We start from the raw sequence: 16,730 nt of genomic DNA, 5'->3' as shown, positions 1-16,730 counted from the left end.
CTCCAAACGTGTCCTCCTTTATGGAGAACTATGAGGTGGCATGAGATGTCCTTCTTTAGCATATTAAGGAAAATCAGCACAGAGCCAGTTTGTACAACCAGGGCAAAATTGTAATTTCTCTACTCAGCCCCCAATCATTTGGTAGCTTCCTGTTTCAACAGGTAAACCAAACCCATGAATGTACAGCAGCCCCAATGCCTCTGTGCTCAGGAAAGCAAACCTTGTCTATATCCCACCTAGACCTTTCCAGTAAGGATGGCTCATAAATGCATGTGCCGCCTCATCCTATCTGAGCAGTAGGTTGGTGCAGTAAATTTAAATGGCATGAAAGCCACTCCAAATGTATTCTCCTTAGAGGAGAAGTCTAATTGGGAAAGATTAATCATTCTTTTTTGTATTAGGGATAAGAAGCTCATAGCTAGTTTGTAACACTGGGGAAAATCGGCCTTTACACAAACATCACCACCAAGAGATTGGAAGTGATATTGTTGCAATGCATATTCAACTCCGTGAAAAGACACTAGCCCAAATGGATCTATGCTAAGGAAAGCGACCCTTGCCTATTTCCACCTTAGAATTCTCCTCCAGGGTGTGGGAGATAATTAAATGTGTTGCTTCTTGCTCTCTGAGCACTGGTGCCATGCCCAGAGTTTCCATCCCATGAATGGCACTCCAAACTGGATCTCCTTTGAGGAGAAGCCTGTTGTGGCAGGAGAAATGCTTCTTTTCCCTATGAGGGAAAAGCAACACAGAGGAATTTTGTTCAACCAGGGCAAAAGAGCCAATTCCCAAGCACCAAAAACAAGAGTTTGGAAGCTTCCCTGTTCTACTCTATCATCAAATCCTTGAACACACACCAGCCCCATTGTGACTTCGCTCAGGAAATCATTCCTTGCTTTTTTCGCAGCTAGATTTCTATTATTATGGAGTGGAAAACATTGGGGTCCCTCTTGGTCTTGGAGCCCTGGTATGGTGCAGGGACTTTCCATTGCCTAAAAGGCACTTCAAACATTTTCTCATTTCAGGAGACGGCAGATTGGGCATGACCATGCCTTGGTTTCACAAGCCTGGAAAAGTGGCAGAGGGCTAGTTCATACAAAGAGGGCAGAATGACCATTGCACAAACTAAAGAGAACAAGCGATTGGAAGCATCCTGGTTGCTTTGTACATTCACCTAACTATACAGACTCCATCCCCAAGGACTCTGCTCAGAAAAGCCACCCTTGCCTCTTTCCCACATAGACTTCTCCTATGTTTATGGCAAAGACACCATTGTCCTGCCTCTTCCTCTCTGAACCCTGGTGTGTTGTAGGGAGTTTCCTTGGCTTGAAAGGCCTTGCAAAAGTGTTCTCTGTAGAGGAGGAGTCAGATGTGCCCTGAAAAGTCCTTCTTTTACATAACAGGGTATATCAGCATACATGTAGTTCATATGACCAGGGCAAATTCAACATTTCACACACTTTCCAAACAAGAGTTTGGAAGTGTCATGGTTGCAGAAGATATTCAACTCAATGTACAGACACCATCCCCAATGCATCTTTGTTCAGGAAAGCACCCCTTGCCTATTTCCAATCTAGACTTCCACAACAATGGTGGGAAACAAACCAATGGGCTGCCTCTTGCTCTCTGAGCCCTGGTTCATTGCATGGATTTTCCATCACTCCAAAGGCACTCCAAACGTGTTTACTTTGGGGAGAACTCTGAGGTGGCAAGAGAAATCCTTCTTTTTGATATCAGGGAAAAGTAGCACAGAGCTAGTTCCTACAACAAGGGCAAAAGAGCCATTTCACAAACACCACAACCAAGAGTTTGAAAGATTCCCTGTTCCACCCTACCATCAAAACCGTGAATGTGCAACAGGCTCATTGTGACTTCGCTCAGGAAATGAACTCTGGCTTGTATCCCAGATAGAATTCTCCTATAAATATGGCAGAGAGAGCAATCGGTTCCCTCTTCACCTTGGAGCCCTGGTGAGGTGCAATGAATTTCCATTGTGTGAAAGGCACTTCAAACGTGTTCTCCTTTCTATAGATGGCAGTTTGGGTATGACAATTCCTTGTTTTCACAAGTGGGAAAAACAGCACAGGGCAGAATGGCCATTGAAAAAACTCCAGAAAACAAGAGATTGCCTTCAACGTGGTTGCTTCATACACTCACTTCCACATACGGACTCCATCTCCAATGCGTCTTTGCTCAGGAAAGCCATGCTTGCCTCTTTCCCACATCAACTTCTCCTGTCATGATGGCAAAGACACCAATGTCCTGCCTCTACCTTGTGGAGCACTGGTGTGCGGCAGGGAGTTTCCTTTGCTTGAAGCCATTCCAAAAGTGTTCTCTGTAGAGGAAGTGATTTGTCATGAGAAGTACTTCTTGAAATATCAGAGAAGCTAGTTTGTACAACCAGGGAAAAACAGACTTTACTCAAACATCACCAACAAGTGATTGGAAGCGACTTGGATGCAACATATGTTCAACTCTGTGAAAAGACACTAGCCCAAATGCATCTATGCTCAGGAAAGCAACACTTGCTTTTCCCCACCTAGAATTCTCCTACACGTTGTGGGAGGTCAACTAGTCAGTTGCCTCTTGCTCACTGAGCACGGGTACTGTGCAAGATGTTTCCACCCCATGAAAGGCACACCAATTTTGATCTCCTTTGAGGATAAGCCTGATTTGGCAGGAGAAGTCCTTCTTTTCCGTATCAGGGAAAAGCAGTACAGAGCTAATTCATTCAATCAGGGTCAAAGAGCAATTTCACAAACACCAGAAACAAAGACTGGAAGATTCCTGGTTCATCACATCCGTGAAAGCACCCCACCCACAGTGGAATTTTGTGCAGGAAATCAACCTATGCTTTTGTCAGACCTAGACTTCTTCTATAATTAGGGCACTGCAAAAACATTTGTCCCTCTTTGCCTTGGAGCCCTGGTGATGTACAGTGAATTTCCATTGCATAAAAGGCACTTCAAACGTGTTCTCCTTTCTGTAGATGGCAGGTTGGGCATGACCATGCCTTGCTTGCACAAGTGGGGAAAACAGCACAGAACTAGTTCATACAAACATGGCAGAAAGGCCATATAAATAATTCCAGTAAACAAGAGATGGCCAGCAACGTGGTTGTTTCATACATTGACATCCATGTATGGACTCCATCCCCAATGCCTCTTTGCTCAGGAAAGCCACCCTTGCCTCTTTCCACATCAAATTCTGCTATCATGATGGCAAAACACCAATGTCCTGCCTCTTCATCTCTGAGCTCTGTTTTGCATCAGGGAGTATCCTTTGCTTGAAAGGAATTCCACCAGTATATTCTGTAGATTGAGGATCTGATTTGGCATGAGAAGGCCTTCATTGCAGCATTGGGGAACATCAGTACAGAGCTAGTTAGTACGACAAGGGCAAAATGGACATTTCACAAACTTCACAAATAAGAGTTTGGAAGCATCAAGGATGCAGAGGATATTCAACTCAATGAATGGACACCAGTGGCAATGCCTCTTGGTTCAGGAAAGCAACTTGTTCTACTTTCCGAACTAGACTTCTCCTACAATTGTGGGAAAAATGCCAATGGGCTGCCTCTTGCTCTCTGAGCCCTGGTACATTGCATGAATTTTCCATCCCTCCAAAGGCACTCCAAACCTGTTCTTCTTTGTGGATACATCTGAGGAAGCATGACAAATCCTTCTTTTCCTTATCAGGTACATCAGCACAGAGCCAGTTTGCACAACCAGGCTGAAATTGCCAATTCACAAACTCAGCCCCCAAGCATTTGGAAGCTTCTGGGTTCAACAGGTCAACCAATCCCATAAGGTACAGCAGACCCAATGCCTCTGTGCTCAGGAAAGCAAGCCTTGCCTATTTCCCTCCTAGACATTTCCAGTAAGGATGGCTCATAAACACATACACTGCCTCATCCTCTCCAAGCGATATGTGGGTGCATGCAGGTTAAATGGCTTGAAAGCCACTCCAAATGTGTTCTCCTTAGAGGAGAAGTCTGTTTGGTATGAGAAATCCTTTCCAATCTCAGGAATAAGCAGCACATAGCTAGTTCGTACAACCTGGAGAAAACGGTCTTTACTCAAACATCACCAACAAGTGATTGGAAGCGACTTGGTTGCAACATGTATTCAACTCTGTGAAAAGACACTAGCCCAAATGCATCTATGCTCAGGAAAGAAACCCTTGCTTCTCCCCTCCCCAGAATTCTCCTAAAGGTTGTGGAGATCAACCCATGTGTAGCCTCTTGCTCTCTGGGAGCTGGTACCATGCAAGGTGGTTCAATCCCATGAAAGGCACTCCAAAATTGATCTCCTTTGAGGAGAAGCCTGATTTGGCAGGAGAAGTCCTTCTTTTCCATATCAGGAAAAGTATCACAGAGCCAAGTTCGTACAATCAGGGTAAAAGAGCCATTTCACAAACACCACAAACAAGAGTTTGGATGCAAAACTCAGGAAAGCAACCCTTGCTTTTTTCCCCCCTAGAATTCTCCTACATGCTGTTGGTTATAAACCAGTGTGTTGCTTCTTGCTCATTCATTAGCTACTCTCTTCTGAATAAAATTCAGGCTTTCACAGGGGATAAAAAGTATTTTTTATTGCTTTTAGGGACTTCTTGGTTTTGCTGTTAAGGACAGCCCTATTATTGATGAATTTCCCTCTTTCCCTCCCTTCCTCTCTGTTTTTTCTGTCTCGCCTGTCTTCCCTCTTTCCTCCCTACCTCCCTTCCTTCCTCTCTTCTATCCTGACTCTTTGCCTTCCTTCTTGTCTATCTTTCTCTCTTTTTTTTTCTTTTTATGGCTGCTCCTGTGGCATATGGACAGTGTATGCTAGGGGTTGAATCTGACTTGTAGCTGCCAGCCTGATCCACTGCCACGGGCATGCCAGACCCTAGATGTGTCTGTGACCTACACTGCAGCTCACAACAATGCTGGATCCTTAACCCACTGAGCAAGGCCAGGGATGGAACCTGGATCCTCATGTGTTTTAGTCAGTTTCTTAACCCACTGAGTCACAATGGGGACTCCTTGCCTCCCTTTTTGCAGGGGAAGTGTCTAACAAATCATCCACGTGGTTAAAAACTCAGAAGTATCAACATCTCCCCCTCTATCCCTTGCTTCCCAATTTCTAGTTTCCTTCCCCAGGGAATTTCACTGTTAAACTCTTATCCCTTAGATTAGGCTTGCATTGCATCTACAAACACTCTAATGTTATATTCTTTCTTCCTCACCCATATAAATGACAGCGTATCACACACATTTTTCTCTGGAGCTTATATTTAACTTAATATTCCTGGGTGATACACATGGAAAGAGAAATCTTATGCTTTATGGACTGTATGATATTTTGTTGAACAGCTACATTGCTTCATATGTTTAATAATATTGTCTTCCCTTTTGGTGGATATTTACATGGTTTTGATCATTATTAATGAAATAATCTTATAATAAATAGACTAGTGTGCATAAATGTGAATACATCTATAGGATTAAAAGATATTTAGGAGAAGAACCTCCAGGTCAAAGGGTACAAAAACAGTAGATAGACATTGCCCAACTGTCCTTTGGAACAAGGCTCTGTCATTTAAATTGCTTCTAGCAAATCCAGAGCAATTATTCTGCAAATACTCTCTAACACACTGTGAAGAATAAAAAATTCTATTAATTTTTTGTCATTGTGATAGGAAAAAAACATATATGTTATTTTTATTTGCTTTCTCCTTTAAACCAGATTTAGCATTTTTTCCTATGTCCAAGAACCATTTGTATTTCTTTTTCTGTGATTTCCCTGTTTACATATTTTGCCCTCTGAAAAATATTTTGTTTGCTTTTATATTAATATCTTGAGTCAAAAACTCTTCCTTCCTTATAAAATTTGCAAACATTGATTTCTCAATATGAATTATTTGCCTTGTTAAATTCTGTATTTTGACTGGCAAAAATTCTTTATTTTCATGCCAGAAATTTATTTTGTATTTTGTGTTATATTTATAAAGACCTTCTTTACCTCAATGTTTAAAAAAAATACCTACTTTTAATTTTTTTTTGTCTTTTTATGGTCACACCTAGGGCATATAGTCATTCCCAGGCTAGGGGTCAAATCTGAGCTGTAGCTGCTGGCCTACTCTATAGCCACTGAAGTGAGGGATCTGAGCTGTTTCTAACCTACACCTCTGTTCAGGGCAATGCTGGATCCTTAACCCACTGAGTGAGGCCAGGGATAGAGCTTGAGTCCTCATGGGTATTAGTCAATTTCCTTACTGCTGAGCCACAACGGGAACTCCATCTATTTTTTTTTAAATGGAACTTGGGGTTTAGTATTTATTTATTCATTGTTTACAATGAAGTTACTTTAGTCATCAGATTTAAATATACCTTCATATTTTAACCAAGGTTGAATTTTTATTCCTTAGTCTACTCCAGAATAAGACAAGTTACTGAGAGTTTTTCACTTCCATCTGAAGAGCTTATTCCTGTTTCAAGGTATTCTATCTAGAATTTTAATAATAGTGCATTTAGATACATATAAAAATTCGTTACTACTTTATTTTAAATTTTGTTTAAACACTGGAATTAAGAATAAATGTTTAACCTGAGGAAAAGTTTTTAAGTATCTTTGGGCATGATTTAATGATTTATCTTTTAAAAATTAATACATACATTATTATATTAAAATATTTTTCTAATATCAAAGTATGTTGTTCTCCTGTAATACAACTAACCCAATTATTGTGTATTATTCTTCACTATGCTCCTGAGGTTGTTTTCTTTGTGTGTGTTTATATTTTTAGCACATATTTGTATATTAATCTTTGAGTGTGGCAGTGGAGTATAGTTTTTAAGCTGTCTTTGATGCTTACTTTATAAAACATATGTTGAAACATTTGTTATATTCCCATGGTCAATGACAGATCAAGGTACTGATATTGTCTATTTCTTAATATTTGTTTAGAACTCTAGGTCTTGGTGCTTTTTGGCAAAACTGTTGCACTTTCACAAGTTTATTTCTTCTATGTTACCTGCTCTTTAACTTTTCCTGTGGTAACATTTTGCAATCAGTATTCCCTTGGAAAATCAATCATTCCATCAGATTTGATAATACATTTGGATATTGTTATTGTTTAGTATTCTCTCATTTACATATTTTTTGTTCCCCAGTATTATTTTTCTTGATCAATCAGCAAATGATTTATCCATTTTATTGTGATGTTACCTTTAGCACCAGAAAATGAGTTCTTGATATTACTATTACTGTTACTTAATAGATTTTATATATTAATTTAAAAATAATTATCACTCTCTTATCCTTGCCTTATATTATTGTCTCATGCCTTAAAATGTATGCTTACAGGAGTTACAACTAGGAACCATGAGGTTCAGAGTCAATCCCTGCCCTTGCTCAGTGGTTAAGGATCTGGTGTTGCCATGAGCTGTTGTGTGGGTTGCAGATGTGGCACGGATCCCACATTGCTGTGGCTCTGGCATAGGCTGGTGGCTACAGCTCTGATTTAACCCCTAGCCTGGGAACCTGATATGCCATGGGTGCAGCCCTAGAAAAAGGCAAAAAGACAAAAAAAGTATGCTTACATAATTTGTTATAATTATTTACTATTTACTAACACTAGTATTTATAGAGCTATAAAATTTTATTTGAAAACCCTTTGTAGTTTATAGAGGATTATGTAATTGTTTGCAAATTATTGCTTTATAGATATGTAGCAATATTGTTTTTATTTCATCTTCACCCTAAGGTTTGTTTCAATGAAGATTTTCAGTTTTAGGTGGAAGAATTTAGTTTTTACTTTCAAACTTTATTATTAAATTCCAGCTCTAGGATTTCAAAGCAGAGAATATTTTATATACTCTTCCTGATTTTTGCTATTGATTGTATTTTTATATTAATGCCATGGACACATGACTAGGAAAAAAGAAAGGATGGAAGGAAGAAAAGGAAAAAAAGAAAGAAAGGAAAAAGGGAAGAAAGAAAAAAGGAAGTTAGTTTCCTGGCTCCATGTTATTATGAAGATAAAATTCAGTTCCCCCAATATATCAGACTGTCATGTGTCTAACACAATGTCAATAGTCACAAAAAGCCAGTAAGAAACATGTTTCTACCTGGACCTCCCATGGCCACAAGGCAATGGGAAAGGCTAACAGCTCCTTCTTGTAAGGGATGAAGACTTTTTCTCACCAACGACATACCTTTCCTACCTTTTCCTTTCCCCCTCTTGAGCACTGCTTACTGAAATACCTATGCTTTATGACAGTGTCCAAATCTAGAGGGAGTACCTGGGTCCCTGGTCCATACCTGGAAACCTTCAGCAAAGCCCATAGCCCATACCCCATAAAAAGCCCAGCCCCATGCCTTCTTTCTGAGCTGTCCACAGCTTCTGTGGAATGTGCTGCAGAAGCCAAATTTTGACTCCTAAACTTTGCCTCCAGGTGTGTTTGGTTGGTGGGCCTTAAGAATATAGAGTTTCTCAATACAAATTTGTTCTCATTGATTATGTCAAGTAGCTCTTCTTCTGTAATCTCATTTTAAAATTTGTTGGCCTATTATGGACAAGAAGAAATTTACTACAATTTTGTGTTTTCTTTGTCCCTGTATTTTCTATTTTTCTACTTTATGAATATTAAGTTGTTATCATTTAATACACATTTTTCCCATGAACATTTTTGCCCTGTTAAATTCCACATATGAAGATAGTGAAACCTAAGATTTGTCTCTGTCTCCTGAGACAATTCATCTAAAGGTAGAAGTAAAGATTTCTTCTTCCCCTTCAAGAAAGGACTTGCTGGAGTTCCCGTCGTGGCGCAGTGGTTAACGAATCCGACTAGGAACCATGAGATTGCGGGTTCGGTCCCTGCCCTTGCTCAGTGGGTTAACGATCCGGCGTTGCTGTGAGCTGTGGTGTAGGTTGCAGACGCGGCTCGGACCCCAGGTTGCTGTGGCTCTGGCGTAGGCCAGTGGCTACAGCTCCGATTCAACCCCTAGCCTGGGAACCTCCATACGCAGCAGGAGCGGCCCAAGAAATAGCAACAACAACAACAACAAAAGACAAAAAAAAAAAAAAAAAAAAAAAAAAAGAAAGGACTTGATAACCTACCACATTGAAAATAGGGTTTCTCTCCGCAGAGGGTAATATGGACATGTCACAAGAACTCCTGAAAAAAAATTTAGAGTCTCCTAATTTTGGCATTCATCTCCTTTAGTGCATTCCTATAGTGAGATGGTATTATCTGAATTTATTTGGTATTATTCAGGTTATCATCATCTCCAAATCACAGGATTTCTTCCTCAGTCCATAGTTTGGGACTTCTGGAAATATTGAGAAACCCTGGGAACTTCCATGCTGTCAGTTTTCTTATTCACAACTTCTTATGGTTTTACTGAATAATGAGATTGAGAGAATAAATACCACATGGGATCTCACCCTTTTTGATAACATGTCTGTCTATAGGATGGGCATATGCTTGATTTTATTTTCTCCCAAGTGGATAGAACACTCATGTTCAAGTCCAGGCATGACTTCTTGTGTTTGGCCTGGTTTCTTCCATCTTTCTCCACTCTTGGAGATTGACGGAAATAAAGTAGCAATTCTGGATTTGTGAGGCTGCTCTGAAGCACCAAATTCAGCATTGAATTTGACCCTTCAAGAAGGCACAGGTGGAGAGTCAAGTTATATTTAAAATACAACTTTACCAATAGTACACTGATATACTCCCTATCTGCCAGATGCCTGTGTCAGGTTCCTAGCTGGTTAGAGCTCATGTACACAGGGGAGAGGTATTGATCCATAGTGTCTCATACATGTGTGAGGATTCATTCAACTGTTCCTTTCTTCCTCTTGCTTTGTGCACATTTTCTCCAAAGATATGGAGAATTTCTGTAACTCATTCTTTACAAACAAGAAAATAGCTTAGCTATTGAGTAAAAGCAGGAGGAAAGGTATCTGTTAAGGGAAACCGAAAAGATTTTTGCCCTGGTTAGTGTTTATGCTACAGTTGTTGGAGGTACTTTCCAACACTGACTATCCACTTTTCTCTATTTTTATTTTCTATTTTAAAGGCAAGTATTTGGCAAAAGGGCATCTCAGAATGGACAAAAGAAATATCAAAGCTCTTTTAAGATGCTTTCTCTCCAAAAAATATATGAATTAGAGGTTATGTATTTCATCAATTTAGATGTTTTTATTACCTATCACAAAGTTTTCATATAGCTAAGAAATCACATTTTACATCATTTTTTTTTGTTTGTATCTCACACGTATTTGCCACACCTTCTGCTGTTGAGAAATGAGAGAGAAATTTTGGCTTGCTTGTTGAACATGCTGAGTTAGTAGTTGGTTTCCAATCTAGAAACACTTTTTTCCAACCCCTTTCAGAGCTTCCCTCACACCTTGGTTTCTCAGGCTGTAGATGAGGGGGTTTAACATGGGGATCACAATCCCATAAAACACGGAAGCCAGTTTTTCTTTCTCTTGAGACTCTAGGGAGCGATGGTGCAGATACAGGTAAGACAGAGTCCCATAGAAAATGGTGACTGCTGTCAGGTGGGAGGCACACGTGGAGAAGGCTTTTTTCCTCCCTGCAGCAGAGGAGATCGTCAGGATGGCATCCAGGTTAAATATGTAGGAAAAGATGATGACCAACACAGTGAACATCAGGTTAAACCCACAAAGGCTGATGTTGAAGTAAATACTGGAGCACGAGAGGAGAAGAATTGGGGGTTCATCACAGAAAAAGTGGTTAATTTTATTGGATTTGCTAAAGTTTAGTTGGAAAGTAAAACCTGTGTTTAGGAAGCCCATGAAGTATGAACCAATTATGAGCTGAATGAAGACTCTTCTGGGACATGACTGTTGGATAGCGGAGTGGGTTGCAGATGGCCACATAACAGTCTACTGCCATTGCAGCCAGGCTATAGCTGTCACTTGTTACAAAAGCAGCATGCAGGTTAGCAACTGCACCACGCATCCTATGAATGAGATAGATTGTTCTGTTCCTGTAAAGTTTTGCAGCAATTTGGGAGTGATTGCAGAGGTGTAGCAGAGATCCACAAAAGCCAAGTTTTGGAGGAAAAGGAACATGGGGGTGTGAAGGGAAGAACCGATCTTGATGAGCAGGATCATGCCAATGTTACCCACCAGGGTGACCACATAGATCACTAGAAACATTATGAAAAGGACAAGCCAAGGCTTGTGTTGACCAGCAAATCCAAGGAGAATGAATTCAGTCATTTCAGTGCCATTGTTTTGTTCTATGGCTGATAAAGATTAAATATCAGCTGAAAAGATGCAAAGAAAAAAGAGCAGAGAAATCTATGACCACTGCTATCCTTTAATTCTGGCATTGGAAATGGCATCATCTTTAATTTCATAGTGGGGTCAGAGAATAATTTCCATGACATAATTAACTTAGATTTTTGAAGTCTAAAACTTGATACCTGACTTAGATATTTTCATCTATAGTTTGAGGATGCTGTCATGGACCAGTATTGGTTTCTCAGTGTGCAGAGTGATTGGTATTTCTTAACTATATCAATTCAGGAACAAATCACATATACTTTTACTTAATTAATCTTTCTTTTATGTACTCCACATTTTAATTAGAATGAATGATTAGTTAGAATTTAATGATTGCTTAAATACTCATCATCATATTTGAAATCTTCAAATATCCATAGAATTCTATATGATCTTCCTTACACTTATCTCTATATTCTCATTTCAGTCTTTCTTAGTAATAACTTTTTCTGCCATGATGTTCTCATGGAATTGTAGCATTCTTTGTGGAAGTGTTTATCAAAGTATTGGTAGTAAAGTATCATTCTCTTTTTAAAATTTCAGTTTTGTCTCTTTTTGTAAAAAGCAACAAAAAAATTTTCAGCATTGTCAAAATTTGTGATCATTTAAAAGCTTAATCTCACTTTTGGTAGTTAAGTGCATCAGAGTGGAAACAGAGTCCAAGGACTGATGCTGGTCCCTGGGCCACATGAGTAGCACTGCTCTGTGGTGTCCATTCATCATAATTTATTCATGTGTTTTCCTAGTGATGGATAGTAGGTTATCTACAACTTGTCTCCACTACAAATAACTCAGGGTGAAATGTTCCTAGGGAGTATTCCTAGGAACAAAATTGTTGAGTCTGGAGGTATGCACACATTTAACTTGAATGAATTTTTCCAGATCACTTTCCATAATGGATTAGCCAGTATACACTCCTAGCATTTGTGCATGGGGGCTCCCATGTCTTTACCTCCTAGTGAACATTGGTATTTTCCTAATATTTTTTGCCCAGGAAAATGGATGCAAAGCGTTGTCTTGTTTTCTTTCATTCTCTGCCCTTTAGTTACAAGTAAATTTGATTACAGTCTAATGTTCTTTTTAGAATTTTGGGTTTCTATTATTCTGTAAATTGCCTATTTATTTTTTTTTGCAAATTTACTATTGAGTTGATTTAGATGTTCTTTGCTTATCCAAGAGTTGAATTTCTGGTCGGTTTTTGACTTAAAAATTTTCCTTACATTCTATCTATCATCTATTAATTTTGCCTGTGCTATCCTTTATAGAACATAAATCCTTAAATGTAAAATAATGGTTCTTATTTTGTGCCTTATTGTTTATCCTTTTGAAAAATAAATTTCATCCATTTAATTTCCTTAATATAGTAAAAAGTAATAAAAAAACTTTTTTTTTTCACTTTAGTTTGCTGGCATGTGGTATTGTGGCACCATGACATTTTGTATCATATATATAATTTGATAAATGTCATTTGTGTTTTCTCAATTTTTTTTTAAAAAAAGTAGGCAAGTAAGATAGAGAGTGATAGTAGTCACTGTGTGTCTCTGTGTGTATGCAAAAAATTTAAATACTTTAAAAATCAGTAAGTGATTTTACTTTTTCTAAATTTACACACAGACACTAGACCCTGTTATGTTACAGGAAAATTCTACCTAACATTTTTGGAACAAATAATTCTAATATTAAAAAATTTTTCCTGTAAGTTGCAAAAGAAAACATTCCACAACTCATTTTGTACAGCTAATGCAACCCGGCCCCCCAATAAGGACAGTTTGAGAAAAGAATATCGGAGAGATTTAATGTGTGAAAACAGATGAAACAGCATTTAATAAGTACACACTCAATAATCAAACCTATCCATTCATGAACAAATGATTGCTATGGTTTTAAAGAGGCTTTAGTAAATAGTGATTCTCTTCTTTTCTCTGTGTATGGACAGAGAAAAATAAAAGTGTATAGGTGGAGACCATTATGTCACCTTCAGACACCTGTAGGAAGACTTTCTTAGTCAGGTTACTTGTGCCCAGTGAACACCCTGAGGAGACAAGCTTATCTACACAGTGTTTGTGGCAGTGACTGGGTTATGCCTTTTGCACATTGTGGCAAAGCACCTCTGAGATGCAGGGGGACAAGGGCCCAGCAGGCTGGCTGTTCCTGAGTGGGTGGAGCAGAGCATGCCAGGTGGTTCCTAGATTTACTGATCAGGTTGTTGTACCTTTCTAGGAAAACTGATTGACTAGAAAGGGAACAGGATGGCCATTATTCCACAAAATGAGCTCATTTTGCAGGACAGAAATATTAGAGGCAGGGAAAAAGTATTTTCCCATCAGTGGTCAAGAGACAGTTGTATCAACATGGTATTTCCTCTCATACTAATTTATAAGTTCAATGTAATTTCAATGAAATGCTTGAGGGAACTTCACAAGTACTTGCAAAAACTTACAAAATTTATATGGAAAAGAGCTAAAAATAGCTAGGAGAATTTGAAAAGGAAAAATGTTGGGAGCTTGTCCTGTCAGATATCAGAATTTATTATCAAGCAGTAATAATAATGACAGGTGGTACCAGTCTGAGGGTAGACAAATCAATGGAACTGACAAGAAGATATCATGAACAGACCCACAAGTCTTTAGAAGCTTGATGTATGAAAACAGTAGTATGTGAATCAGTACAAAAGACCCCGTGGACTGTGGTGCTATAAATGCTTACACATATGAATGAAGTATACTGTAATTCTACTTTTCATTTTATCAGTTCCAAATGGATTAAAGATTTACACTGAAAACCTGTGAGGGTAAAATATAGCAAAGTATCTATGACTTAGCTATGCAGTAAAAAATTTAAATGACATATAAAACATAAAACATGTTTATGTGTTTTATATAAACATAATACACTGAAAACTTACCTATATCTAAAGTAAAAATACCAACACTATAAAAAAGAAAATCCCAGGTACTGACTAAAAATTTACTTAGGTAAACTTGTTTGAAACAGATATAAATATCAAAGGATTAGTATCCAGTATATTTAAGTAATTTTTATAAATTTCCCCACGGGAAAAATTCACAAAAGATATAATCAGGATAATTATAGAAGGAGAGACTTAAATGGTTAATATAAATATGGATATACAAAGAACTCATTAGTATTTGGATAACTGTATATTGATATTTAATTGAATATAACTTTACACTCCTCAGGATAAAATGAAGTTTCTGTAACAATGTGGACTCGTATTTCTGGTCAGAAGGTAAATTAGGATAGTAACATTGGGTACCATATTGGGAACATTAATAAATTAAATATATGCCTCTCTTTGGTCCAGAATTTCCATTATAGGTATATATTCCAGATAACCTTATGACCACATAAAGAAGGATGCACAGACACACATATACAGAAGAATGTTCATCATAATCCTGACCATAAAAAAAATAAGAACTATTAATAAATCAATGAGAATTCAGTATACTGATGCTACATATTTATGTGGACAAATTTCTCAAATGGAATGCTGAGTAACAAGCAAGTTGCAGAACTCAGATGACAAGTACATGAATGGCTGCCACGTTATTTTATTTTGAATTTTTTATTACAGTAAAGTTGATTTACAGGGTTGTGTCAATTTCTGCTGTACAGCACATTGACCAAAATATATATATGCATGATTTTTCTCATATTATCTTACCTCATGGTCTATCCCAAGAAATTGGATATAGTTCCCTGTGCTATACAGCAGGACCTCATTTCTTATCCATTCTAAATATAATAGTTTGCATCTACTAACCCCAAACACCCAGTCCACCTGACCTCTCACCCCCTTGGCAACGACAAGTCTGTGAGTCTCCATGTCTGCATCTGTTTCTGTTTTGTAGATGTACCATATGTTAGATTCCACATATAAGTGCTATCAAAGATACCTTATTTCAAATATATTTTAATACACTTTAAATGTTTCCTCACAAAGTAAAAAAAACACACGCCCACATATCAGCAGAGGGCTCCTTACTCTGATGTCAGTAACACCAGAAAGAGCTGCAGAGCCATAGATGTGATAGTCACTGTGGGATAAGAAGGGACTCCAGGGTTCAAAACCACATCCTCATGTATAGTAGTTGGGTTTGTTACCACTGAGCCACAACGGGAACTCCTATATTTTTTAATCTTTTGCTACATCTGTCTGGTCTCTTTTCCCCTCTGTGCTTCCAAAGGGAGAGTCTGTCATATATTCTTGCTGAATTATTTGGAATAAACTTCATTGTTATTGTAATCTCAACTCGTAATTCAAATTGAGAACATTGTTTTTACAATTTCGCTGTGTGAAGGAGATTTTATGTATCATTTTTACACATACATGTGGGAGGAGTGATAAGGTTTACTATACTATAATGGTTAATATCTCTGAATAAGATTGTTCTCAGATCAAAACTTATTGTTGCCACATAGTATGTGAGCTTTGGCAAATCAAAGCTCTTTAAATTTGAGTTAAAGGATAATGACAGAGATATTGTCAGGATTAAAAAATTCTTGTAGACCTTTTATTACCAATAAATGCTCCAGAGCTATTTGCTATCATGAACATTATTGCTGGATTCTCTATAACTGTGTAAAATGTTTGTCGCAAGACATGTTTCTACAATATTTTCTTAGCCTTTTTGCTTCTATTTTCTATGCTGAAAACTCCATCTTATCCTGCTTTACATTACCCCATCTTCCTGCTTGGAAAACAGTCTCAGTGCTGGTAAATCTCATAAGCTTAAGAACAAACACCCAAAGACATGAGTTATTCATGTGGTCAGCGGAATGAGGACATAATGTGTTGGTCTAGGCACACCGGACCTGTGCAGATTGGCATGCCATTTGCACAGCACATGTCCTCTAAAGAATAAGAGGAAGAAGAGCCTCATGGCCCCAAGGGGTTTAGGAGGGGTCCTTAGAAGTTTATGCATTAGCAAGGAGAACTGAGGGTGCACACCTAGGCATAAGGGGTTGCTGCAGATAGGCACACTGTTTGCAGAATCACAATGATGATTCTCTAGATGCTATGCATAGATAGCTGACACCAAGCTTCCTCAATGCTAATGATTGTTAAATGCCTAAAAGTCAGAATAAAAGCTTTAATCAGCTACCGGCTCTGTGATATTTAAAATAATTAAAAAAAAAAAACCTTACCCTGCACCTACAATCCTCTCCTCACTTGACATAATCCCAAAGAGCACAAAAAAAGCAGTGTGGTGTCTTGAGGTGGCACTCTTGGTCCCTGAGAACTTGGGTTCACTTTTTACTTAGTTTCACAGCACCCATTCTTCAGCCCTAACCTGCTGAGCTGGTCTCCACAAATGTTCATTAATCTAATGTTTGAGCATTAGAAGGATAATACATAATTTCTGCAACTGCTGTGAAGAATGATACTTTTTTTTTTTGGCTTT

At 38.3% G+C, this 16,730-nt stretch overlaps 1 pseudogene; it reads right to left on the bottom strand.

Annotated features, from left to right (window-relative positions):
* Positions 1–10,350: 10,350 nt before the first annotated feature.
* Positions 10,351–11,261, bottom strand: LOC100157015 (annotated as a pseudogene).
* Positions 11,262–16,730: the final 5,469 nt, after the last annotated feature.

The sequence above is a fragment of the Sus scrofa genome, unplaced genomic scaffold (assembly GCF_000003025.6).
Source record: "Sus scrofa isolate TJ Tabasco breed Duroc unplaced genomic scaffold, Sscrofa11.1 Contig41, whole genome shotgun sequence".
Taxonomy (NCBI): domain Eukaryota; kingdom Metazoa; phylum Chordata; class Mammalia; order Artiodactyla; family Suidae; genus Sus; species Sus scrofa.
This window is presented reverse-complemented; position numbering and strand designations above follow the sequence as displayed.